Source organism: Saccopteryx leptura, chromosome 12 (genome assembly GCF_036850995.1).
Source record: "Saccopteryx leptura isolate mSacLep1 chromosome 12, mSacLep1_pri_phased_curated, whole genome shotgun sequence".
In the NCBI taxonomy this organism is placed as follows: domain Eukaryota; kingdom Metazoa; phylum Chordata; class Mammalia; order Chiroptera; family Emballonuridae; genus Saccopteryx; species Saccopteryx leptura.
In genome coordinates, this window is record NC_089514.1 from 44,924,925 (window position 1) to 44,948,267 (window position 23,343).

The window sequence follows — 23,343 nt, forward strand, 5'->3', positions numbered from 1 at the left end:
GTGATGTATCACATTTATTGATTTCTGAGTGTTGTTCCAACCTTGCATCCTTGAAATAAATCCCACTTGACCATGATGTATGATTTTTAATGTATTGCTGAATCCAGTTTGCTAATATTTTGTTGAGCATTTTAGCATCTATGTTCATCAGTGGTATTGGCCTATCATTTTCTTTCTTTGTAGTGCCTTTATCTGATTTTGGAATAAGGATAATAATGGCCTATTAAAATGAGCTTGGGAATCTTCCTCTTTTTGAATTTTTTGGAATAGCTTGAGAAGGGTAGGTGTTAGTTCTTTTTTGAATGTTTGGTAAAATCCTCCTGTGAAGCCATCCAGTCCAGGACTTCATTTGTAGGGAGTTTTTATTATTATCATTACTGCTCTGATTTTGTTGGTTGTAAATGGTCTCTTCAGATTTTCTTTCTTCTTGATTCAGTCCTTGAAGATTGTTATGTTTCTAGGAATTTGTCCATTTCTTTCAGGTTGTCTTTTTTTTGGCACATAATTTGTTATAGTACTTTCTTATAATCCTTTATATTTTTGTGGTGTCAGTTAGTTCTATTTCATTTCTAATTTTATTTAGACCCTCTCTCTTTTTTTCTTGATGAGTCTGGTTAAACGTTTATAAATTTTATCTTTCCAAAGAACCAGCTCCTGGTTTTATTGATCTGTTGTATTATGTTTTGGATTCTATTTCATTTACTTCCACTGTGATCTTCATTATTTCCTTCCTTCTACTTATTCTGGGCTTTGTTTGTTGTTCTTTTTCTAGTTCCTTTTGGTGTAAGGTTGGATTACTTATTTGCAATTTTTTTGTTTCTTGAGATAGGTCTGTAATGCTATGAATTACCCTCTTAGGACTACTTTTATTGTGTCCCATAGATTTGAGGACCTTATATTTTTATTTCATTTGTCTGAAGTTAGCTTTTGATTTCTTCCTTGATCTCACTATTAACCCATTCGCTGTTTGGTAGAATGTTTTTAGCCTTCGTGTGTTTGTGTACTTTTGTTTTCTTCTTGTAATTACTTCTAGTTTCATACTATTGTGGTTAGAGAAGATGCTTGATATAATTTAAATCTTCATACATTTATTGCAACTTTTTTTGTGTCCTAACGTGGTCTATGCTAGAAAATGTTCCATGTGCACTTGAAAAGAATGTATATTCTGCTGTTTTGTGGTGGAATACTCTGAAAGTATCAATTAAATCTATCTGGTCAAATGCATCATTTAAGGCCACTGTTTCCTTGTCAATATTTTGTCTGGAAGATTTATACACTGATGTCAATGGGGTATTAAAGTTTACTACTATAATTATTATTGTTGATCTATTCCTTTATGTCCATCAATATGTGCTTTATATACTAATGTCCTCCTATGTTGGGTGCATAAGTGTTTACAAAGGTTATACAGTTTTATTGGATTGATCCCTTTATCGTTATATAATTTTCCTCTTTGTCTTTTATTATAGCTTTTGTTTTAAAGTCTATTTTGTCTGATATAAGAACTGTTACCTCGTTTTTTAAATTTTCATTTGCATGAAATATCTTTTTTCATCTTTTACTTGCTGTCTGTGTATGTCTTTCGATCTTCAGTGGGTCTTCTGTAGACAGCATATATATGGGTCTTATTTATTCAGTTACCCTACATCTTTTAATTGGAGTATTTAATTAATTTACATTTAAAGTGATTAAAACATTTTTATTAGTAAACTCATGTGTGTTGAAATAAGTAGAAGTGAGTCAACTAAACACCAAGCCTTGAATTTTGAATGCTAATCCTTTGAAAGCAGAGCTAAGAAAATTTTCATGAAAATTAATAAAGGTTACCAAAAACCCATTAGAATCTAAGTGGAATATATGTAATGTTCCCCTGAATGTTTCAGGAAACTATTTCAAGTTTTGTAACTAAGATGCTGAAGTACTGACAATGAGGTGGCTTCCTATATAGATATTAGGAATGCTGCTTCCTGTAGTAACCTATTTTCGGTAGAAACATTTAATATGTTTTTAAGTAAATAAATAGTAATCCGGTGATCATTATGACTCCATTTGCCCCCAGTAAGGTGGTAACATTTCCTCTGGCCAGTGATTGATTTAGGAGTGGGCATGTGCATATCAGGAGTAGGTTCACGAGAAGTTAATGAAAACCTAAGTGAACTGTGAATTAAACACACAGGGTTCTATTTTCTCACATATCTGGAGGTAGGCAGTCCATTGCTTGTAGGGCAGGTCCCTGAAATCATCATTGACTCAGGCTTCTTTCAGTTTTTCATTCCACTAGCTCTTTGAGTATATCATTGTCCTCATGGTCCAAGACGACTGAGAAAGCTTCAGCCATCTTGTTTGCATTCCAGAAATCAGAATGGAAAAAGAAAAGAGGATGCTACCTCCCTTTAAGTATACTTCCCAGAGATTCTACACAATATTTTTTTATTTACATTTCGTTGACTAGAACTTAGTTGTATGGTCAAATCAGATGCAAGGGAAGCAAGGAAATATTGACTTCAGTTGGCTAGCTATATTCCCAGATAAAAACCAGGAAAATATTACTGCAGAAATTGAGGAAAAAGGATATTCGAAAGCAGCTAGAGGTTTCTGTCATGGCATGGAATCCAACTCTGGATAATGGCTTATAAGGAACCTTTGCTATGGTATTGCCAGGAAAGATTTCTCTATTTTAATAAAAGAAACATGGGAAAAGAAGGTCCTTTCAGCCTTTACATATTCCAGGACTTGGATATGATTCCTGGAACTTCACCAGTCTTGCTACCAGTCTGAAGAGGGAGTCAACAGATGGAGCCAGGCAGAGTCCAGAGAACCTCAGAGAAAGGGAGCCCAGCCTGTTGTTCTTGCTGCCCGCCATTCCTCTGGCCGTTTTGACACTAGAGATAACAAACTTCCCTACTATTTAAACAAGAGTTAGTCAAGTTTTATTTTACTTGCAGCCCAGGATCTCAATTTTAAGGGGCTATAACTTATACATTTTGGTAACTTCTACCAAAGAGTGATGTGCTTATAGTAGGGTGTTTTGTTTTGAATTTTCCGTTACAGTTTACATTCATTGTTACTCTGTATTAGTTTCAGTTGTACAGCACATTGGTTAGGAAATCATATCTTTTGTTCTATATTTCTGTATCATTCTTTTTTCTTTTCTTTTTTGTATTTTTCCAAAATGAGAAGCGGGGAGGCAGACTGACAGACTCCCGCATTTGCCTGACTGGGATCCACCTGGTGTACCCACCAGGGGGTGATGCCCTGCCCATCTGGGGTGTTGCTCCATTGCAGCCGGAGCCATTCTAGCACCTGAGGCAGAGGTCATGGAGCCATCTTCAGCACCTGGGCTAACTTTGCTCCAGTGGAGCCTTGGCTGAGGGAGGGGAAGAGAGAGATAGAGAGAAAGGAGAGGGGGAGGGGTGAAGAAGCAGATGGACGTTTCTCCTGTGTGTCTTGACCGGAAATCGAACTGGGACTTCCACATGCTGGGCTGACGCTCTACCACTGAGCAAACCGGCCAGGGTCTGTATCATTCTTATTAACATAAAATTAAATAATGATAAGGGCATAAGCCCAGATAAGCAAAAAGAATCAGTTCCTAAACCCTGATAATTTAAGAACTGGATTAGATCACACCTGAAACTCATTCTATTGACAGACTTTTCAATTACATGAGGCAATAAATTTATTATGTAAGCCAGTTTGAATTGGATTTTCAGTTACTTCTTGTTGCAGTAATATAAGGTTATAGTAATTAAATATATAGAAATATAGAAAAATATGGACAATATATAAAATAACCAGGATATATTAAAATTAATTAAAGAAATTAAAGTTATGCCGTCTGGATAGGAATTAATATAGTGTGTACAGATATGATAAACAGACTGCCTTTCGAGCAGGGCCCAGTTAGTGTGTGTGTGAAGTTACATATACATAAGAAGTGACTTGATGTCATAATTCTGTAAATTAACATAAACAAGAAGCTTCCCTAGGAAGACCTTAAAAGTGGCTTGATGTAACATTTCAATAGATTAACATAAAAAGGGCTCCCTTGGAGGAACTTCCAAAAAGGTGGTTTGAGGTGATAATCCTGTGTAGATTGACACCTGTTAGAAGGCGTTGGCCAGAAAAGGTACTAAGGCTGAGGGGCCCGGTGCTGCAGTAGTCACCCAGACTCCAACGTGAACGTGGACTGTCTCCACACCACTCTGAGCTCTGACCAAAGCCAGCCGAGAGGAGCACACCGATGGGGCCCCCTTAAGCTGTACCCAGGCACGCCAAAAGGATTTGTGAGTAATAAATTGCCTGTGTGATTCTTGCAACTAACTTGTGTGTTGGTCGTGTCTTTCCTCTGGTGGCAGTTAGTGTTGGCACTGATAAGTAGAATCCTCATAGCTGCCTCAAGTGTGGTCTCTAAGAGGCTGCCAGCCCTGCCGATAAGCAGAAGTGTCCCACTGTATGGGGAAGTCAAATCGAGGACACCTGATTGACGTAGAGCTCGGGCTCTACTGGGACACTTCTGCTAAAAGAACCCCAAATCTGGGATTCTCCAGCTTTAATGAGCATACAAACCACCTGAGGATCCTGTTACATGGTAGAATCTGATTCAGCAGGTAGGGTCTACCCTTCAACAGGCTTTATCAGTGTTTTTCAACCACCAGTTCACCAGAAATTTTGTGCCGGTACATGAAAGAGTTAACCACTCTGATGTTGTGTGTATATTATAGACCCAATGATCTTAGTCGAATTTGCTTATATTCAGGGTGATTTCTGTCTTAGTAGTTCCTGAAATAATTCTCTTATTTTCATCAGGCCTTAAGTATAAAAAGGTTGAAAACACTGCTTTAAGTGACGCTGATGCTGCTAGTCCATAGATGACTCTGAACAGCAAATTTCTGCTACTTACGCAGGGTCTTCCCACCCGTGCACTGCTACCTGACCTCAGCACAGAGACGACCAGATGGGGATCAGCTTGTGTGGGCTAGCTGTGGTGATGCCCCAGAGCCGAAGGTCTCGGTCCACAGCGAAGTCTAAAATGGGGAAGAGTACTGATCATAAGTGAGAACCTGGCCTTGGCCACACATCCTAGTGGCAGACCACAGAAAAGCAGGAACTGAATGGAGGATATTTTAGAAAAAGGAAAAAGCTCTTATCCCAGCACTTCTAGAAAGCAGAGGCTGGGTGTAGGGCTGGTGACTGTGCCATGGCCATGCAGGTTTTCACTGGATTCAGGCAGATGGTAAAGGAACTGTGGAGCCAGAAAATGGTGGGCCATTCCTTTATTAAAGTCTCAGAACAGCGGAGAAGCAAACAGGCAGGGAAAACTCCTTCCCTTTCTCACTCTGGACACTCCCAGACTCTCCCAGACTCACAGGCCCTCCCAAGCAAAACAGCACAAATCAGGGCTCCCCAAGCCCCTCAACACTTTCTCCCCCGCCCCTCTGCAAAACAGGCTGGGGGGAAACCCCTTCTCCAGCAAACAGTCGCCCCTCCCAAGCAGGAAGGCAGTCCGCAATTTGCAACCTGCCTCCCTGAGGGCAAGCACCCTCAGCCCTCCATAGACCATACACACTAGGCACTGCCCCAATACAAGCTAGCAAACTTAAAAACATCTGTTTACCCAACAGGGGGCAAAGATGAAAGTACTGACACTTCCAGGAGAGATGCAAACACAAGGCAAGAGAAGAGGTGAAGCAAGGCAGTGAATCAGAACCTGCATTATTACGAGATTTCATGTGTACACTGAAGTCTGAGAAGCACTGTTCTAGCTACCACACGTTTTAAAGTAGCGCTTTCTTTCTTTTCTCTGTGGCTGAGTTATTGAGTTTCAAGGCTGTGTTGATTTGGTGCCGAGCAGAGAAACTCCAAGATTCAAGAGGAACGGGGGTAGGAATATAAGGGTCCTCCCAAATATACCTACTATGTGTACATCACAACACAGTGATCACAGGAAAATTCATAGGCGTCCTAAGTCAAGATCTTCTTGACCTACGTTCAAACTTTTCAGTCCAGTAACAGTAGTAGAGATATATACAATATGAGATGAAAAAAGATGTGCACTTTTAAGAGAATTTTTAAAAACCTGCAAGATATTCAAGGTAGGAAATCCACATGTCCTTAAATCAACAATTACAAGTTCTGGTATGACCAGATGTTTTTGCAATTATTTCTTAGTATATTAAATTCTGTCCTAAAAATGAAAGTGAATCATATTGACATCTTACACATTATCTTCATCTAAGAAAGGAATCTTATTTACATATGTTTAAAAATAGAAGATACAGTCCTCTTTTTTTTTTTTTTTTTCTGAAGTGAGAAGCAGGGAGGCAGAGAGACAGACTCCTGCACGCGCCTGACCATGATCCACTGGGCATGCCCACAAGGAGGCGATGCTTGGCCCATCTAGGGCGTTGCTCTGTTGCAACGGGAGCCATTCTAACACCTAAGGCGGAGGCCATGGAGTCATCCTCAGCATCTGGGCCACCTTTGCTCCTATGGAGCCTTGGCTGCAGGAGGGGAAGAGAGAGACAGAGAGAAAGGAGAGGGGGAAGGGTGGAGAAGCAGATGGGCACTTCTCCTGTGTGCCTTGGCTGAGAATCAAACCTGGGACTTCCACATGCCGGGCTGACACTCTACCACTGAGCCAACTGGACAGAGCCTATGAAGTTTTTTATTTAACTTTAGGCACATGTTAAGTTTTTTAATTTAAAAACTTCACTTTAATTTTTTTAAAAATTGTCTTCTCTCTAATTTTGGTAATAAAATTATTGTTCAAGACCTACAGGGCCCTTATTCCTGACAATTTGTGCCAATTTTTGTCCTCTGTAGTTGCAGAGATGGCTGGATGCCAAGGGACATAATACGCTGTTTTTACATGTTTATCTTAGAGAGCTGACAGTGTGTTCAGCAGTGATTGATAGAATAACTGTTTAAATCTTCTTGCTTATTATTTATGTTAGTGAAAGGACACCCTCCCTGCAATTTGTTGAAAAGATGACTGACATAGATCTTTTTTAAGGAACTATTCTAAAGAATAATAGCCCTATAATCTGGAGGGAGATAAAGTACTGCCATTTCACAAGATGAAGTAGACTATAGTGTGACTCTGTTCTAAAGGAGTTTATGCCTGATTTAATCAGGGAATAAGGAAGAATTGGGTTGAAATGATTAGAAAGGGTGCTAAATATTTCTGACAGCAAGACTGTCTCACCAAGCTCCTTTTAAAAGTTTAGCCAATGAATGAATATTAACTGTGTGGAATTATGATATCTCAGATAGGAAGAACAATGGAATGTACAAGGTATGGAAAGGTCATTCAAAAATATATAATTATGGAAAGATGGGCTCATCTATAATACACAGATTTTAGTATTATATTACAATAGCCAGGGGCTAAATGTTATTATATTCTATCTTGGTTAGTGAACATTCTATTTCTACGTGGCTTTTCATTTTATTTATTTAGCTTATTTTTTAATTTTAGAAAGAGAAGAGAGAGAGAGAGAGAGAGAGAGAATGGGGGGACGAGCGGGAAGCATCAACTCATATGTGCCTTTACCCGGCAAGCCCAGGGTTTCAAACTGGCAACCTCCGCATTCCAGGTTGACACATTATCCTCTGTGCTACCACAAATCAGGCTCTTCATGGCTTTTTATTTTTTATTGTATTGTTTCTTTTTAAAGATTTTATTTATTGATTTTTAGAGAGAGAGGGAGGAGGGGGGCGAGAAGCATCAGTTTGTAGTTGCTTCACTTTAGTTGTTCGTTCACTGCTTGTCTTACGTGCTTTGACTCGGCAAGGCCAGGGTTTCAGACCAGCAGCCTCAGTGTCCCAGGTCGACGCTGTATCCATTTCGGCACCACTGGTCAGGCTCTATGTTGCTTTTTAGATTTCTCTTTTCTTATTTAAACTGTATCATTTTAAGAGAAACTTAATATGTTCACTTGTTATTTAATAAACATAAATTTGTTCTTGCCCCTTTCTTCTCCCTCCTCCTTTTCACCCCTGTTCCTTCCTTCTTCATTCTTTCTCCCCTCTGTTCCTAAACAACCCCACCTAAAGCCGTCAGGCAGGGCAAAGAAAGGTAAGCACCTGTACAGTCAGAGTTAAGGGGAGGGCCAAAACTGGGGTTTCAGAGCCCCAGCAGGATAAAGAGGTGTTCATAGTGGAGGGGGCATCAGCCAGCGTGAGGTGTCAGAGTCCAGTCTGGGCGAGTGGGGCATTTGTGTGGGTGGGTAGGTGGGGGAGGCTGTTCAGCAAGGGGTAGCAGATTTCTGATGGCTTGGGGAGGGCGTTTCCACAGGGGTGGGAATGGCAGCTGAGATGAGAGATTGGCTACTTACATGGGGATTAATCAGTAAAGTAAATGTATTAAGAATACCATGACCCTGGTCGGATAACTTAATTGGTTAGAACATCATCCCTATATGCCAAGGCTATGGGTTCGATCCCCAGTTAAAGCACATACAAGAATCAACCACTGAATGCATGAATGAGTGGACAAATCGATACTTCTCTCTTTCTCTCCTCCTTCTTCTCTCTCTCTGAAATCAGTAAGTAAAAATTTTAAAAAAGAATAACATGGGGTATGATTCTCACTGGCAGGCAATGGTGTCATAAAAAAAGAAAAAAACCCTAAAATAAACTATGTTGTATTGGATTGAAATTGGAGATATTGGTGTAAATTTAAGTCTTCATTTGATGGATGATGATAGATATCATTGTAGATGGTAAAGTAAATGGATGTATGCATATAAACATATATATATATATATATTCCCTAGTGTGTCCACCAAACGCCTAGGAGCAGCAATAGTCCTGCTGTCGACGGGCACACGTGGAGTGAGGAAGTAACAGCACGAGCCTGGAACAGTGCGGAGTGCCAGAGAGCAAGGACACCACCAGGTGTGCTGAGGAGATGCCAGAGGACACAGGAGCCAGTGTGCAGGGGCCCAACTGGCCAACCTGGCACAGTCTAAGCACCAAAATAAACAATGATAATAAAAGATTATGAACTGTTAAAAAATAAAATGAGGCATATTAAAATTTAAAGGATTATTTGAACAAAATCTATTCAAATCAGGCAGCACCAAGCAGGAATGGATTAGAGAGCACTCCCCTGGTGAAAAGCTTTTATAGAGAAAAGGCGAAAACAAAGTCCAGGAACTATTGATTGGCTGTCACTTTTTATTATTATTATTTAGAAAATCACATTTACTGGGGTGACACTGATCAGTAAGTACAGAGGTTGCAGGTGAACATCTGCACAGCATCTGAACTGCTGGCTGCGCTGTGTGCCCATCACCCAAAGTCAGATCATTTCCCGTCGCCTTCTATTTGTTCCTCTTTACTCCCCTCCCCCTCCTCCCCTCTGGTAGCCACTTCACTTTTATTTATATCCATGAGTCGCATTTTTATATGATTAGCTGTAACTTAAAGCCTGATTGGCTATTTGTGATTGATTGGCCTTAGCTTTTAATTTCGTAACCTTGAGGTATTTACGGGTTTAGATTGTTGCCTGCTTAAGTGGGCTGCCATGGCATTATAGCCACCTCCGTCTGATGGCCTTTTTCTTTAATTAAACAAACCTACTAAATAAAACAGAAAACCATAAGGATATACAAATAGATAGTTTGACATAAAACAGGATATCTAGATAGTTTCCAAGTACCTCCCAGAAAATACTTATGAGGGCTGGTATACACCACCTAAATCAGAGAATAAAAGTCAATGTCATCAGTAAAGGGACCAACAGAAATGATAGGATACAATACTTCCAAAAACGATAATGTTTACCTAATCATGACAAACCCAATTAAAGGATATTACATGAAATAACTGGATTGTTATTTTTGAAAGTGTCAAGGCCATGAAAGCCACTGAAAGGCTGAAAAGCTGTTCCAGACAGAAGGAGACTAAAGAAATGTGACAGATAAATGCTGCATGTGATCGTGATCTGGATAATTTTGCTATAAAATTCATTAGTGGGTCAACTGAATAAACTGAATGGGTATGAGAATTAGGTGGTGCTGCTGTATCAAGGTTAACTTCCTGGTTTTGATTGTTGTCCTGTGGTTATAGAGGTGAATTTTCTTGTTTACAGAAAATGCATACTGGATTATTGAGGGGTAGTGGGATATCCGGTAAGCAATAACTCTCAAATGCTTCAGAAAAAAGTTATTTGTATGGCACTCTCAACTTTTCTGTAAGTTTGTGATTGTTTCAAGATGAAAAATATTTTTAGAAACATAAACGTTATTAGAATGACTGGTGTTTCAGATGCCTCGTAAAGTTTTTTTCTCCCCCATAAAAGGAACTGTAATTTCCTATCATGCTAAGAAAAAACTTCACTGACATGGGTGGGTTTGATTTAAAACACTGAATCTGCCCTGGCTAGTTAGCTCGTTAGTTAGACCATCCTCCCTGATGCGCAAGGTTGGGGTTCTATCCCCAGTTAGGACACATACACAAATCAACCAATTAGTGCATAAATAAATGTAACAACAAATTGATATTTCTTTCTCTCCCCTCCTTTCTCTCTCAACCCAATTAAAATATAAATTAATTAAAACACTGAATTATCAGAAGATGCAAGGCCTTTAAATTAAATTGTGTTTTCCCCTTCTACTGCAAACCTATAAAGTTACTAATCTTATTACCTGTGTTCGATGAAGTAAATTCTCTAAAACTGGCTAAAAAATAAAAGGAGAAACATGATGGAAAATTTTATTTTCACCTCTTAAATGACTATGTTTTTTCCTTAACAGGAATCTCCCATTAACTGGCCTTAGAGGGGGAAAAATTACTAAAACATTTTTTTCAGAGCTATCATATGACTTTATTTCATATAGAAATTGATGGCAAGAAATAAATACTATCTATTACATAAATATTTTCATTAAAATGCACACACTGAGTTCATGAACTTCTGTGTGAATGTACGAACAGCACTTAGCCGTTTGAGAAGAGCCCATTGCAGATATTTACGTGTGGAGCAGATGTGTTCAAGTCCAGCTCCATGTGTTCTGTACGTAGATGCCTTTTTTCTTCCAAATTTCTAATCACAGTGGAGGCCACAAGAGAGAATCCCTGAAGCAATTCATTAACATGTCGTCATCCGTGCTCTCAGCTCCAGCTTTCCCGGAGAGTCGCCTCCGCTGACGTCCCTCACAGAAGACCCATTGTCACCGCCTCCGAAGGGCAACTCCTGGAGGGACCACTCCAGCCAATCGAGGGTCTCGAATAAACAAAAACTATGCAAATAAACTGCCATCTCCAAAGCACTGGGTCACTGGGCTCTTCTGAATGCTCCTAGGAAAACACATTTAATTAAAATGAAATATTTTGTTGTATATGTAACGTTTCGATTCAGGAGATTCTGGTGTCCCTCCTGCGAGTGTCAGTTATGGAAGGGAAATGACAGGAATCCAAGAAACCTCTTTTTGGGGGCAAGAATTTTACATTAAAAACATGTTGTAGGTGATTTTAAAAAGAAAGGTGTTCCTCCTTGCTAAGGAGGAACATTGCATTTCCTGCCTTTTCCACCTGTTTTCAGTTTGAATTTTTTCCAGCCTGTCTTCCACTTGGCTTTGAGTGCTGGGAATTTCCGATTCCCGTCTTCTGTGGCAGCCTCCTCCAGCCCTCCGCTGTCTGCCCAGTGGCCCTGTCTCTGTGCTGTCTTTGTTCTCACATAAAATATCCCTGCAAGCAATGATTAAAGGTCTGTGAATACACACTGACTCATTAGCTACTTAAGATCTTCTTTGTTAAGTAGCTTCTTTTTAAATTTCGGTGGTGGTTTATTTTTTATTTATCTTACTAGGAATCACAATATACAAAAGGAACATGGCTTGATCAGAGGCATAAAAAACAACCTATATCATAGAAAATCTTTTTGAAAAAGATTTTCCTGTGCCAAAAGAAAAGAAAAGAAAAGCCTCTGAACTTTTCTCTGTGTACATTCTAGTAACATAGACTACTTCAGAGCAATAGAAACCAGTCCAGCGCATTCAAATAAGGGCCCAAGTGCATTTACAAAGTAGTCACGGCATAGGGAATATAGTCAATAATATTGCAATAACTATGTATAGTGCCAGGTAGGTACTAGACTTATGGGAGATCACTTTCTAAATTATATAAATGTCTAACCACTATGTGTGCACTTGAAACTAATATATTGAATGTCAACTGTAACTGATAATTTAAAAAAAAACAACAAAAAAGGATCCAAGCAGTTAATCACCAAAACATCTATGCTTCAATCTTCTTAAACCCATTCTTTTCTTTTTTTAAAATTGATTTATTGGGGTGACACTGGTTAACATAATTATACAGGTTCAGGTGCCCAATTCTACAACACATCTCTGTACACCGTATTGTGTGTTCACAACCCCCCCAAGTCAAGTCATGGTCCACCCCCATTTACCCCCCTCCCCTCCCCCTCACAACCAGCACACTGTTGTCAGTGTTCATGAGATTTTGTCCTTTCTTGCTCTATCCTTCTGCCTCCCTCACCCCCTCCCAACAGCTGTCAGCCTGCTCTCTATGTATGAGTCTGTTAAAACGCATTATTTTTAGAAAATAATTTAATTTGTGGGAGTATTGAGATTTGTAGGTGATTTTTAAAAACTTTTATTAAGGGTTCCATTAATGTTCCTCCTTCATGTTCTATTAATTTTTTGAAGTATTTAATGTAAAACTTCTTCATCCTCAAAAACCCAAACCTTTTCCAAATTTTGAGCTTACTGTTTCCAACACAGAGTTTTTCTTTAAAAAGGTGATCTGTATCTCTGGCATTTTAGTCTTGGGTCTGCTGACAGAGGGACGGTGGAGATCAGTCAGACAGGGGTAAGAGCTCTCTCCCGCATGGAGTCAGGACACTGTCAGAATGCCTTCTGTCAAAGGCAGCCTGAAGTCTGCATGTGTCACCTTTCCCTTCCGGGCCTCCAGCTTTCCAAATGCCCATCTAATCTGGGTCCACCCCTGGGAGCTGACAGTGCGGTTCCCTGTCGGGGAGCTCTTTGATAGTGTCAGAACCTCGTCGCTTAAGAAAAAAGCCTGATATCTACACCAGGTTGGCCAACCGCTAGCTCAGTCTCAAGAGGGTAAAGAATTTCAAGTATTAAAAAAAGAAAACTAGCAAAGCAAAAGGGTGATGTACTCAGTACTTGACCTGTAGTGAAGCCTGAATTCTTGTCACAACCCTTACATCAGGTTGCTCTGTGACTTTGGGCAAGTCACTCAAACTCTCTGGATTTGGGTTTTTGTAAAATAAAAGAAGTTGCACTATGACCCCCCCCCACACACACACACACAAAGTCCCTTTCAGCTATAAACAGTTCTAAGATTCTTAACTATAGTAGCAGTAAGATAATCTATAAAAGATATCCGCTCATTAACCCCTGTCACCAAGTCCATATGTGGAGAGAGGCTTAGGGAAAATATTGCAAATCTAGTATCCATAAAAACATGGAAATTTTTAAAGGAGAAAGATGGCTGTATAGCAGGATAAGGCACATTCTACAAAACAAGCCAGGAAAATGGAATTAAGGATTAAGAAATATTACAGTGGGGGAAGGCCCTGGCTGGTTGGTTTAGTGGTAGAGCATTGGCCTGGCATGTGGATGTCCTGGGTTTGATTTCTGGTCAGGGCACACAGGGGAAGTGACCATCTGCTTCTTCACCCCTCCCCTTCCTCCTTCTCTCTCTCTGTTCCCCTCCCACTGCCATGGCTCAGATTGGTTCTAGCATATTGGCCCCAGGCACTAGGGATGGCTCTCTGGAACCTCTACCACAGGCACTAAAAATAGCTCAGTTGCTAGTATGGCCCCAGATGAGCAAAGCATCAGCCCCAGATGGGGCTTGTTGGATGGATCCCAGTTGGGGCACATGTGGGAGTCTCTCTACCTCCCCTCCTCTCACTTGGAAAAGAAGGAAAAAAAATATTAGGAAGTTTTTAAAAATATCAGTTCAGTTCAACTCCTTAATTCCTCCCTCAAAAAGTAAACTGTAGATTTACCCAAAGGCCACTGGATAAATGCCTGACAGTTCTTTGGGGCGTCAATGTAAGAAACATTCAAACCTGTAGAGAATTTTTTATGAGTTTATTTGAGCCAAACAGATGGCAACTGCTGGGTAGCAAAATCTCAACAGATTGAGAAAATGCTCTGGAGAAGGGCAGTTTGCACCTTACTTTATACATCAGAATCAAAGCAGGAGATGCAAGAGGGCTCCATGAAATCCAGTGGTGATAGGTCAGGGAGGCGGGTGAAAACAAAGCTGGGAAATCTTTGCTATTAGATAAAAGGTAAAAGGAACAGACCCTTGTTTTACATAGGTCGGTACAGGATAATTAACAGTTAACAACATGATAATGACAACAAGGAGGGGATTTATGGTCTCTGCTCTGGTGCATGGTTGGGCTTTGAAGGTTTGGGGAGTGTAATGTCAGTGGCCCAGGTCAGGCAGGTTCAGATTGGACTCAGGAAGGTGGTAGAGGAACTGTGGAGCCAGAAAGTAGTGGGCCGTTTCTGTTTATACTAGAGTCTCGCAACGGCGGACGAGCACACAGGAAGGGGAAAACTGCTTCTCATGGCAGCGGGCAAACGAACAGCAAAAATGACCCCTCACAGTGGCGGGCGGGCGATCTGCAATCTGCACTGAGGGCAAGAACCCACAGCCTTACACAGACTACACACACATGGCTCTGCCCTGTGCTCACACACTCACCAAGCAAAGTACAAGCAAGCAAGCCTAACACAGGTGTTTTCCTAACAGGGGGACAGAGAAAATTACTTTAATGTTCCAACGATATGCTACCAGTTATGTTATTGTAGATGCAAAAAAAACCCCAACAGATATATATATGCTCAGCTAAGGTAAACATTGACCTTTATTAGGGAAAAATGCTGGCCTAAGACACAATTATCTGCCATTAACTGCTTTTAGTTAGAGCGTTTTCATCTCAGACCATCCTATGGGGTTAGTTTAGATCTCTGAGTTTGTAAGGCCCATGGAACGCTGGTGGCCGAGGCCAGGCAGGTCCACATTGGATTCAGGCAGATGATCCAGAAACTGCAGAGCCAGAAAGCATTGGGTCATTCCGTTTCATAGTCTCACAATGGCAGGGGAAACCCTGCTTCTCAGGCAAAGAAACAGCAAAATGGCCCCTCACAGTGGCGGGAAGGCAACCCGCCAGTCACCCTCTGCAATCCACAATCCCCCTGAGCACAAGCACCCACAGCCTCACACAGGCCACACACACGTGGCGCGGCCACACCTCAAGCACCAATCAGGCAAAGTGCTTGCAGCTGGTAAACCAGCGAGCAAGCCTAGCACAGCTGCCCACAGCCCACCAGGCAGGCCTTCCCTGGGCTTGTCAGTGCTAAGCCTAATCCGAGGGACCCGAAACATTGAAGACATAAACAAAGTCTGTCGATTACACACCAAAGCTTTATTGTCTAGCTTGGCCAAGCGGCGGCAACTCCGACAGAGGTCTGAGGGAGAGCGGCGCCAGCCCTTTGTTCTACTTAGTTTTTATAGTTTTGTAAGTGGGAAGTACAGAAGAAAAATTGTAATTTGGAGCCCCTTACCACTATTGGTTATAGTCATATGTCCTTTAACATGATAGGACCACGTTCAATTTGCAAGCCATACATTATTTTGGAGAAAACAAAATTTACAAGTCAACACAATGGTAGAAAGATGTCTTTTTACATATTAAAAGGCATTCCTATATTATCTACTGTTTATCTGCCATCTCTCTGTCCAGAGTCACACATGTTAACCACACGCATTTACATAGGAGAGGTAGTTTCTGTGGGGACAAATGCCCGCAAATGGCTCATTACTATGAGAAAAGGTTTATTTCGGCTTTTCTCTCCCTGTACCTGGCTAGCCATTCACCCCTTTCCCCACAGGTGTGGTGGAATGTCTGGGAATCCATGTTTTCATCCCCTTGCATTTACAATACAATGCCAAGGGCCATCCTGGTCATGCCAATCACACAGTACAGAGACTATTCTCACAATTTCTCTGCACACCTTAACCCAAATTAATAAAATGTTCTTCAAGCCTCCCAAAATATTAATATTGATTCTGTAGCTTTTGGTACTTTACCACACCTGCGGGTGAGGTGGCGCAGTGGCTCCTCAGTGGCTCCTCAGTCAGGTTTAATGTGTGGCCCCTTTTTTGCCCACAGGGGTTATTTAAAACCTTCTAAGTAAGATTCAAGCAGTGTTCCTAACTTTTGCTTTAACATGCCTTATCATGGTTGCTTTCAGTGTTAGAAAAAGCCTAACTTCCTTGCTTACTGATTATATGAACTCAAATAACCCACCACTCCCGTCCTCGGCCCTTAGAAGTCTCTTTCAGTGTGCACACTGGATAGTTCAGTGTGTGCAGTGTGCTCATGGAAAGAATAATATTGGAATAAATAAAAACCCAGATGTCTTAGGTGGCCGAGGCCACTCGATTTCCTCTGTCTCTCTCATATAGTATACATACTAATTTGTCTCTTTCATATAGTATACATATTAATTTTAAACCACAGGTGAAAAGTAAAGCCTGCTCCCTCCCAGTCTCTTTGATGTTGCAAAGATCAAGAGCTTCTTAAGGGAAGGTTTCTTGCAGGGAACACTGATTCCACGTATAATCAGTCCCCAGAACTGACTGCTAAGACTGTGTGAGCAGGACTGAAATGCTCTGTGGACCTCAGGGAGTTGGCCACACTGCTAGGCCCTCTCCAACAAGGACCGGGTGGGGAAAGGGGGTCCATTTGAAAACCAGTTCACCAACAGCTGAAATTGGGACATACATCACAGTAACATATGTTTAAATGAAAGACAATTTCTATTTCCAGGAACTGCTTTTTATCTGAGGAGAGGGAGAAGGGATGGGGGCTAGATTCAATATACAGTGTGTCCATAAAGTCATGGTGCACTTTTGACTGGTCACAGGAAAGCAACAAAAGACGATAGAAATGTGAAATCTGCACCAAATAAAAGGAAAACTCTCCCAGTGTCATACCTATTCAGTGCAGTTCGATGTGGGCTCATGCACAGATTTTTTAGGGCTCCTTAGGTAACTATCCCGTATAGCCTCTACAGACTCGTCACTGACTGATGGCCTACCAGAACGGGGTTTCTCCACCAAACTGCTGGTTTCCTTCAACTGCTTATCCCACAGAGTAATGTTATTCCTATGTGGTAGCACTTAGTTATAAACGCGCCGATATTCACGTTGCACTTGAGTCACAGATTTGAATTTAGTGAGCCACAGAATATACTGAACTTTCCTCTGTACCTTCCACATCTTGACTGGCATGGCTGTGGGCTGCTTCACTGTATACAAGGTGTTACATCATCATCTGTGCATGTGCACATGCTGCCACATCATCCTACAGAAACTGGGAGGGTTTTCCTTTTATTTGGTGCAGATTTCACATTTCTATCATCTTTTGTTACTTTCCTGTGACCGGTCAAAAGTGCACCATGACTTTACGGACACACTGTAGTTCTGGTTAGTTAAGATGCAATTAGAATTCTGACTGGCATCAGAATCTTGCAGGCTAATGGGTGAGGTGGGGGGCTGGCCTGGGGTATTCTCTCTCTGAGCCATCTCTAGCACACATGTTACCTTCACTCTGTCACCTCTCCTAGTGCTTACTGGAGAGCATGGTGGACACAGGGAAGTCAAGAGGAAAAGGGGAAAACAATAGTGGGAGGGGTCTGTATGGCCAGCAGTCACCGTTGTCGTGGCCATGCACATGCAGGTTCTCACTGGATTTGGGCACACGGTAAAGAAACAGTGGGGCCAGAAAATGGTGGACCATTCCTTTATTAAAGTCTCACACCGGCTGACGAGCAAACACACACAGGGAAAAATACTTCCCTTTCACTCAGGGCTCCCAAAGCTACTGACACATTCTCCAGTTCCACAACCAGGAGAATCCTCTCCGGCTTCTCCTAGAATCAAAGGCCCCACCAGTCTCAGCGGAGCTTGCAAAGTCCTTCAGCTCTGGTTCTCCATCTGCACATATGGCTTCCCTCCAGCACTCTGCATTCTCCCCTCTCTCACTCTGCAAAAATGGCTTCTTCTCCACCCTTTCCTCTCTCTTCCTCCTCTCTGCAAAACATGGCTTCCTTCCTTCTCTTTTCAGTACTTTCTGGCATGAAAACCTCTCCTCTAGCAAATATTAGCAAGACAACGGCCCTTCCCAAGCAGGAAGGTAATTTGCAATTTCACAGATTACATACCTGGCGCTGCCCAGTGCCATTTTTTAACACTAAAAGTGAGCAAACTCAAAAAAGACAAATTTTACAAACTCATTTGCCCAACAGGGTCCTATAGATGAAAAATGGTAATAGTAGTGATCAAACTCATTTCAGGCCTCTTGTCTCTTTTCTCTCCATCTTGGGCCCCTCCTCCAGCTCTGCGAAGGAATGTTATAAGAGCAACAGAGGAAAGCTTTGTCTTCCTGACACCAGTATTAAACATAAGTCAAAATATCTTCCATTAGAGCATTTACCTGAAATGAGATCTAAATTCCAGAGAAGAGTAATTGCCCTCTCAAAATACAAGTCCTGAGCTGGCTCACACCAAGGAGCACCGCTCCCGAGTCAGAGGGACGAGCTCAGCCACGACCTGTACTGCCCACAGGACACCCGTCCAGTCCCCAGCTCCCCATGACCCTGTGTGATTCCCGTTCTCAGAAGCACCCTTTAGATCAGGGGTCAGAAACCTTTTTGGCTGAGAGAGCCATGAACGCCACATATTTTAAAATATAATTCTGTGAGAGCCATATAACGACCCGTGTACCTTATGCATTATCCAATAAAAATTTGGTGTTGTCCCAGAGGACAGCTGTGATTGGCTCCAGCCACCCGCAACCATGAACATGAGCGGTAGGAAATGAATGGATTGTAATACATGAGAATGTTTTATATTTTTAACGTTATTATTTTTTTTTATTAAAGATTTGTCTGCGAGCCAAATGCAACCATCAAAAGAGCCACAACTGGCTTGCGAGCCATAGGTTCCCGACCCCTGCTTTAGATGTACGGGAGCCTCCTGGAGGGCTTGTTAAAACACAGGTTGTTGGGCTCAACCGCCAGTTTCTGATTTACATGTCTAACGAGTCTCAGTGATGCCGATATCGCTGGTCTGGGGAACCACATTGAGAACCAATATTTCAGCACATAGCAGGCATTTTATTGTACAAACACTTGTGTTTCATTCTCACGATGGGAGGTAAGAAATGTATGCTGTGGAACAGAAGAAAATAGGAGTCATTTCATTCTGTATTTCTGGGTTTCTATGTGTTTGTTGTACTTTTCCTCACTGTTTCCCATGCTGTTGATGCAATTTTAGCACTGTTAATGAAATTTTAACATTTTCAGGAAAGAACTGCTGTTTATCTCCTTGAAAGACAATGAAGATTTAATGATAAGCAAACTGCTATTTTAGAAGAAACTAGTGTTTCTAATGTGTCCATGATAGCCTTACCTCTTCTATAATTGACAGTAGACATTATGGTCATGTCCATTGACTTTTTTTTTTGTAATTTTCTGAAGCTGGAAACAGGGAGAGACAGTCAGACAGACTCCCGCATGCGCCCGACCGGGATCCACCCGGCACGCCCACCAGGGAGCAACGCTCTGCCCACCAGGGGGAGATGCTCTGCCCCTCCAGGGCGTCGCTCTGTCGCGACCAGAGCCACTTCAGCGCCTGGGGCAGAGGCCAAGGAGCCATCTCCAGCGCCCGGGCCATCTTTGCTCCAATGGAGCCTCGCTGCGGGAGGGGAAGAGAGAGACAGAGAGGAAGGAGAGGGGGAGGGGGGGAGAAGCAGATGGGCGCTTCTCCTGTGTGCCCTGGCCGGGAATCGAACCCGGGACCCCCGCATGCCAGGCCGACGCTCTACCACTGAGCCAACGGCCAGGGCCTCCATTGACTTTTGATATTCTTTCAAATCTTTGTGAAACTTGTCAATTAAAAAAAGCCCAGGTGATTTGCCAAGATTGATACAAGGAACTATGTTTTTAAAAACAGAAACAAGCATCTCTGACCTGACAAGATCTTTTCTAATTCAAGTAACCATTTTTGATCATACACCTGAGAAAATATTTGAGTCTGCACAGTGGAGCTCGGGGTTACTGGTTACTATGTGGAATTTCTTTAGCTCATCTTCCTTAGTTTCCAGCCTGAAGTTAAAAGAAAGTGAGTGGTTTAAAGCCTGCATTTGTGGCTGATGATCCCTTTTCTGAACTTCCTTCTCTTAGACAAACACTGGTTGGGAAAAACTCAGAGTGTGAGGAGCTAACTTTTATTAATAAAATGAAATAATGCATATTGATCAATATATGGATGACTGGAATTATCTCATATTTGCAAGGAACACCGCAATGACAATATTTTGTCTTGTAATTATGCTTCTCCACGCTCAAAAAGCTTTATAGACTTTTAAAATGAATCTTGGTAACATCCCTCTGAAGCAAATGAGGAATGGTTGTAATTATCCCTTTCCCGAGGTGGACAGTCAGACACAAAGGAGGGGATGGAATCAGCCAGGAAGGAATCCCAGCTGAGGGCCCAAATGATTCTAATATAATCTGCCTCTATGACCAATGCCATTTTCCTCTGATTCATAAAAATGTGTTGTGGGAAACTCTGAAGGCACTGTTCTCATTCTTTAGTGATGTCCCAATCTCCGTAGACATGTAAAGAGAGGACATGACAAGACTGGTTAATATAGGCAGCAGCAGTACACATCTATGGAAACCAAAATTCAATTATTCTGTCTGGATAATAAGATAAAGGTCCTTCAGCGCTGAATTTCATCAGTACCTGATTGGCCAGCACCACCTGTTATTTGCATAAAAGCAAGGCCACAAACTTCTAAAAGTATTCAACATTTGGGAAGGACTAACCAACTGGGAATTTTTCTGAGTGACGATAGTGTTCAATGCAACAGGCTTAGAAAATAGGCTGTCTCTGGCCAGAAGCCAGATGACTAACAGAACTGCGGAACAGGTTCCGGGGAGAGGAGAATACAGCCTCCCCAAAACCTGCAGTATGGACCCTCTTTCGCATCATGCTATGTTTTTATTTTATTTTATTTTATTTATTCATTTTAGAGAGGAGAGAGAGAGAGAGGAGAGACAGAGAGAGAGAAGGGGGGAGGAGCTGGAAGCATCAACTCCCATATGTGCCTTGACCAGGCAAGCCCAGGGTTTCGAACCGGCGACCTCAGCATTTCCAGGTCGATGCTTTATCCACTGCGCCACCACAGGTCAGGCACCATGTTTTCTTAAGAAGAGATTCATATCATAAAAACTGTGTCCTGTAGGAACTATTAGTTTTAATAATCTCAACTTGTAAGCAATAGACACCAGGACAGGTCCATAAGCCAAAAGGCCCAGAAATCTCCAGCTGACTGACTGCCATGCCTGCTCCCTCAGCAGCATCAGGCCTCCAGGGTTCTCGTCATCCCTGCCCCTCCTTCAGGTTCCCAGACGCTCCCATGATCCTGAGCCTGCAGGGGTCAAAGGCCATGAAGTGCTCAGAGGGTGGAGGTCTCGGGCACAAAGGTTTCGGTTTTCCTTTTCTGTGAGCACTGTTCTTTACTGAGTGCAGGAGTTCTCACGTATGGAATTCCCCCATTCAAGGGTGGGGCAGAAACACACAAACTTCTCAGAAGAGGCAGATTATGAAATGGGTAACCCACTATTCTAAAAGGTGTCTGCCTTAACTTTCAAAAAATAAAAAAAAGGCCTTACCTATGCAGTGTTCCTTCTAATACTTTTTTTTGTGACAGAGACAGAGAGAAGGGCAGATAGGGACAGACAGACAGGAAGGGAGATGAGAAGCATCAATTCTTCCTTAAGGCTCCTTAGTCTCCTTAATTGTTCATTGATTCCTTTTTCATATATATGTGCCTTAACCAAGGGGCTACAACAGAGCGAGTGACCCGTTGCTCAAGCCAGCGACCTTTGGGCTCAAACCAGCGACCATGGGTCATGTCTATGATCCCACGCTCAAGCTGGATGAGCCTGGGCTCAAGCCTGCAACCTCAGGGTTTTGAACCTGGGTCCTCCATGTCCCAGTTTGACACTCTATCCGCTGTGCCACTGCCTGGTCAGTCCCATCTAATGCTTTAAAATTGAGAGGATAACATGCTACATATACAATTACCTATTAAAATTGACTAGGTCAAGATATAAATAGGTATTTAGAGGAAGGAATAATGTTCTAATCAAATAAAACAGCTTAGTTAACTGGATACTGTGCTGCATGGCAAAAAATACAACAGTAAGGAGATAATTGAAATGACTGGCACTTCTGCCAGAGCTTGACGAACAGTTTTAGGGTTTTCTTTACTTTGACAGTTCTTTTACTTTGATAGTGTTTTCTTTTGCCAATATCAATACAATCTGCTTTCCATAATCCCATGGACTGCTTTGATGATCAGCATTCACACAGATATATTTGTACTGAGAAAAGAAAAAAGAGCGCTGGACCAAATTCCCTTTCTCTCAGAAATTTCTTTGTCGCTCCCTGGAACTTTATACATCTTCATCCTTCCAGTCCTTGCTTTGTACTTGGCAACTGTTCTTAAATTTATCGAATGAAAAGAATTATCTAAAGAAAGGAAAAAAAAAAACCCAAAACGACTTCAGGCCCATAAGTGGATCTCGAAGGGAACTGCTGAGGGACTCGGGGATTCAACAAGTGGTCATTCTCATCAGGCAAGCCCAGGAAACACTGTGCAGGCTTACCTTGCTTTACTGGGCTTCACAGATCTGGTATTTTTTTTTTATAAATTGAAGGCAAGGCCCCCCCCCCCATCAACAAAAAGATTAGAACTTGGTTTATTCAATATTTGCTTTATTATAGTGATCTGGAACTGAACCAGCAGTAAGTATCACCAAGATATGTCTGTAATGTGGGGTCCGTATCTTCCAAATCAAAATCAGAGCACACAGATGTTTTAATAATTAATAAATTTGTTTACAATAAATGTTCTGCTAAGATATACTTACCTCAAATACTTTTATAAATGACATGAAATACAAACAAATGGCTTACCTACCTGGATAGCTTGGTTGGTAAGAGCTCATTCTGAAGCACAGAAGGTGCTGGTTCAATCCCTGGTCAGGGCACATACAGGAACAGATCGAAATTCCTGTCTGTCTATGTCTCTCCTTTCCTCTGTCTCTGAAGACAATAAAATAAACATTAAAAAAACAACAGTAAATGGCTTAACTATATAGATAGTAACTTGTGTTTTGACTTATAAAATTCCTACCCTGGCCAGTTGGCTCAGCGGTAGAGCATTGGCACGGCGTGTGA

At 41.7% G+C, this 23,343-nt stretch overlaps 1 protein-coding gene across 1 annotated transcript in view; it reads right to left on the reverse strand.

The window, feature by feature from the left end:
- Nucleotides 1-23,100, reverse strand: part of GSAP (gamma-secretase activating protein) — a 153,696-nt gene extending 130,596 nt beyond the window's left edge. Inside the window, exon 1 of the mRNA XM_066354451.1 lies at nt 23,080-23,100. The gene's annotated coding sequence lies outside the window, so the exon portion shown is untranslated. The remainder of the gene's footprint in view (nt 1-23,079) is intronic.
- Between the last annotated feature and the right edge of the window lie 243 nt (nt 23,101-23,343).